This window comes from Ctenocephalides felis, unplaced genomic scaffold (genome assembly GCF_003426905.1).
Source record: "Ctenocephalides felis isolate EL2017-DRISC unplaced genomic scaffold, ASM342690v1 CF-g0.4_SCAFFOLD_00845, whole genome shotgun sequence".
Lineage (NCBI taxonomy): Eukaryota > Metazoa > Arthropoda > Insecta > Siphonaptera > Pulicidae > Ctenocephalides > Ctenocephalides felis.
In genome coordinates, this window is record NW_020536999.1 from 47715569 (window position 1) to 47720759 (window position 5191).

Consider the following 5191-nt stretch of genomic DNA (forward strand, 5'->3'; position numbering starts at 1 on the left):
TTGCCAAAAATAGTATTAACACTTTTGTTAAGCGATAAAGAACAAATCCATTAAGCAATTTATTGAGACTTTTCATTGAGGAGCTACATCCGTTTAAGTAAAAAGTTGCTCAACTAGCCCCGCCCTACCCTACTGTCAAAATGCGATCACACATAAATGCAACTTCACTCATATGTTATCAAGCCATATCTCAAAGTTTCAGTTATTAAATTTTGACATTTGTGCGCTTTTAGTAGGTTAGGTTTTTTTTCCAAAATGACAGACTGCAAACCAACCACATTGGTTTTTGACGGTTTTTAGTACCACTTTATATGAAAACTGCTACATAACATAGTTGCCATAACATTGCTACATTTAGGGCAGAATCGGCTCCTAAGTTATAAAAAAGATTGAGTTGGTATATAGAATTCTTTGGAATATAATTTTAATTTTTACGATAATATTTTTTATGATTTAATACATTTTTCTTCAACGAAACACACATCGCTTTGTTTTCTTAAATACTTACTATCGAGAACACGAATGTGTACAACTATATACTTGAATTATATATTTCAAATATAACCAAGATATTTGTTTTTGTTATTTATACAGTGTGATGTGAAAAGATTTGAATCACATTATTTAGAATTTTTCGATATTTTATAATTTATCGCTCAATGAGCTCAAAAAATTGGAAATGATGATTTTTTATGTCTAACCTACATAGTATCATAATACTGCAAGATATGTTTCCAGTCCGTCACTAAGTTAGTAGTTCAATGTACTGCCATTAATAAATATACCATTACCATCGCCTCAATTTATTAATGGTTTTACTAATCGCGTCTATTCAAATCATTTTACCATTCGCCGATTTGCTAATTTACAGCCGCGGGTCAGTGCGAGCCAGAAGTCCTACTGTAGCCGGAACTGATCAGGACGACGTTCTCTTGTCTGCTAGGAACCGCGTGCAGTTCGCTCGGCGACATAATCAAGTCCTCGGGGGACACATAAGGATCTCGCCTGTCTATGCTCATCCCCGACACGTCCACAAATTGTTCGAACCTATCTGATGATCCGACATCTAAATCATGATCTCCTTCGTGATTTTCAAATGGCACTCTGACTTCGTGCAATTCACTTCCTTCGGCTACTCTGTCTTCTTCATCTTCATCTACTGCTTCATTGACTTCTTCGAATTTTGGTAGTGAATCTATACTTTGATTTTTTGCGTTGCTCTCTGCTACTTCCACAAACGATTTAGATATGTCGCCGTTCAGTTTGCTGACAGCCTTGCTGGCTAGATCGTACATGAAGATTTCTTTGTCTTTAGCACCGTGACTTTCTTCAGTTCTGTGGAGCAATATTAAGAAAATACATTAAAAAAATATCTATAAAAGCAATATAAAAACAAATTTTAAATAAATTAATAAATAGAAAGAATATATTATGATTGATAATTAACTTGTCGTAGGGTAAGTTATAGTAACCGCAAAAAAATGGAAAATGAAAATTTTTATATATCTTTACGTTTCAGAGGTTTCTGAATATTTTGGCATACCTTAGAAAAAATGGATGCATGTGTGTGTGTATGTGTGTGTGTGCGTGTATATATGTGTGTGCGGATACAAATTTTCGTCGACGATTTCGGGAACACGGATGAAGCAATTTGAATAATTCAAAGAACATTCGATTCGTATTGATAAGGAGACGTGCTGATTAGTTTTTGGCGGAGCGTCCAATTTTAATAATTCAAAAAACATTTAACTTGCATTGACAAGATGAAGAATTGATCAAATTTTTATAAGGGCAGGTTTAGCGGTTTCGGAGATCTAATGAAAAAAGTAAAAAAAATGCCATTTGGCGGTCAAAAATAATCATTAGACATAAGCACATCAAATTATCAGATATTTTATAGAGATTTCAACAATAAGTATAAATTTTGTTTACATTTTTATAGGTTCCGTACCAATATTTTTCCGTTAGACAGCGACGCGGCGCTTACGCGCTTTATATTTTGTGTCTCTATGCAGTTAAAGCAGTACGCTTGCTTTGAAAAATAGTTCAGATTTTCCAAAATATGTCAGAAAAGAAACTTTTTTTTTGTTTTTTTTTCAAAAAAAGTAATTTTTGTCCAATTTATAGTTTCTCAAAAATCTTATTTTTTCGAAGTAAATTTTTTTCAAAAAATGTTAATCGTTTTAAAATAATAATGATTTTTTGGTACAGGGAGTTCCAGCAATTTGCCTTAAGGCACGATGCCTTAATTGCCTTAAGACAGAATTCCACTTACAGCTAGTTTCATACTTAAAAAGATATGTGTGAAATAAATGTAAAATGTGCTTCGTTGCATTGGTAATATTATTTATAAATTCATTTTTTTCGCAGTGAATTTTTTTTATTTTCCTCAAGAAATTTGGAATAATAAGCATAAAAAAAATCAAATTATTGCTAAAAATTAATATATGGATTCACTACAATTTATAATTGAGAGTTTCATAAATGCATGCAAATGTGTGTTATTATAACTTTATAATGTTATTTTATTTTAAACTCGGTTTTTATTATTTTTATATACTTTATGAAAATAACTTCTCACATATATTCGATAATTCAATTATATTAATATATTAATAATTATATAATCATTTTATAGATGCTACTGAATATGCAAAAAAAATAGTATTTTCATAAAAGATTCAAAAAACAATCTATTTCATAAAAACTAAATTTCGAGGATTTTTTTTAATAATTACCATTTTTCAGTTCTACCTAAATAATTTGAATAAAATCTGCGACCCGTTAAGAATATATATCAAATGCTCAAATATGAAATTTCGAATATATCTTTTACGAAAAAAACTGTTATGAATTTATAATTATATTATTCTAGCACAATGCGGTATGCAAAATATTTGAATGTCAAAGATTTGGGCTAGTCTCGGCCGTAACATATGTGACCTAGATTTATTCAATTCATCGCCAGTTTATTTGCTAAATGACTCACCCGGTAACTAGTAAGACAACAGCTTGGTTCTCCAGTGGAGTACCGCTCTCCTTGTCCAGCCAGCGCTTGAAATTTTCGCGAGAGGGTTTCTTAACTAATTGCTTGAGAGCTTCTCCTGCTAAGTACCTAGCACTTTCCTCTTCGCCTTGAATCGCTCTTTCGAATCTGCCACTTTCCTCATCGTCGTTATCTGATTTCTGTAAAAATCTGCATCTACAGGTGCTAATACAACGACCGATGTTATCATTCTGCCTTTAAGTTCTGGGGCATCAGGAATAGGAAATTGGGCACCATTTACTTTTAGTGGCAAATATTTATTGAATTTTGAATCGTTTATATCTACAGGATCTAAATATGTTGCATCCTTTCGTATGTAACTATCGGCGAGTGATTGTCCCTCTTTTGTGTTTGGGTCAAAGTGCACAACTTTCATTTCTACTTTCTGTTTTTGTTGGGATGGAGTTTTTTCAAATCACTGTAAGTTTTAATAATTTCCGATGCTTCCGCTTCTGTATCGGCATCCATTTCATCTTGATCTTGAATTTTCTTTCCCTCTTTGGTGACAACGGTTTGAACTCGGTTCGAACTGGCAATTTGTGCTGCACCACCCGCTCCGTAGAAGTTTGCTAATTGATCTGGGGGCAAAGCTTCTATTGGTATATCTCCAACTTTATCGTAATCTAAGACGCTAATAGAAGCATGATCTAGGATTCCAGATGATAATAATTGCTGACGCAACTCATCTGGTACTTCATCGGGTAATTCAATATTCAAAGGCTTTTTCGACGTTGTAGGCTCAGATTTTTGCGTTGTTGTTGTTGCGCTAGTGGTTGCTCGTTCTGTAGTAGAATATGATCTGCTGACTGAACTTATAAATTTAGTCGTGCGTGATGTCATAGGGCTTGGCGCTGTTGATTGTTGATGGGAGCCTAACGAACTATGCTTTAAATATGACTCGTATGATTGATCATCAAATTGATTTAAATTTACAGGCCTTCTTGGTTCTAATTGAATCACTGGATTTATGGTATCTCTGTTTGATGACAATTGAGGTCTATGCAATTGATGTTGGAAATTATTTATACTCAAAGAGTCTTATTTTTGCTCTAAGCTGTCTTGATTAAATAATTTGCTTGGCGGTGTACAAAAAAGTGGAGCATCTTGTTGTGGTCGTCTCTGAGGAGTGACAAATTGTTGCTGGAGTGGTTGGACAGGTTGTGCTTGTGGTGTCGGTGCTAATACTGAGGACTGCGAGTTGTAGTTTTTGATGGCGTTGTAATCAAATTGTTGTTGCACTTGGTGTCTGAATTGATTTGGACTCAACGGAATATTTCTATTACTGTTATGAGGTGAAATACTTTGCGATTGTACAAATGATTGCTGTGACAATTGCTGCGTTGGTTCAGATGGCTGAACTGATGGGAAACCATGTGTAAGTAGAGGGTTTGGAACATCAGATGGCACAGACAAGTGCTGTTCAAATTTAGGAATGATTGCACGAGTTTCTCCTCCTGCTGGAATTATATGTGGATGTTGCTGTTCGAGCCCTTGCAGATTTTGGTGTTGGCTATTACTCACTTGTGGAATAGATGGTCGCTGTGAAGGTCCTGGAAAGGTAGAGATGGTGTAGGTGGTAAAGGCCTTTGATTCAAATGCTGTTGCTGACTTGTAAATTCTTGTTGCTGGCGATATTCTTGTTGTTGGCGTTGTTGTTCTTGTACTCTAAATTCATGTTGACGTTGTTCTTGTAATCTTTGTTCTCTTTGACGCTGTTCATATTGTTGCTGATCTTGTTGGACTTTCAACTCATGTGCACGTTGAAAATCTCTAATCCTTTGCTCTTGCTGTCTTCTTTCTTGTTCTCTAAATTCTCGTTCTTTTTGCTCATGTTTTCTGAGTTGAATTTGTCTCAGTTCTTGTTGTCGTGCTTTTGTGTGTTCTATACGCTTCCTGCTGCATTAGTTCGTGCTGCCGTTGCTCTTTCTTATTTCAGCTAACCTAAATTCTTCTCGTTTCACGTTGCTCTTTTAATCTTTGTTTTGTTGCCTTTGTTCAAATTCTAATCTTGTTGGCTTATAGTGTGATAAGGTGGTTGTTGTAATGGCTGATTGAATCGTGGTCGATTGAAAGGCACCCTTTGATTCTGATGGGGAAGCTGTTGATGTGTCGGAAGAGGAGAAGGCGGTGTGAATCTTTGGAAAC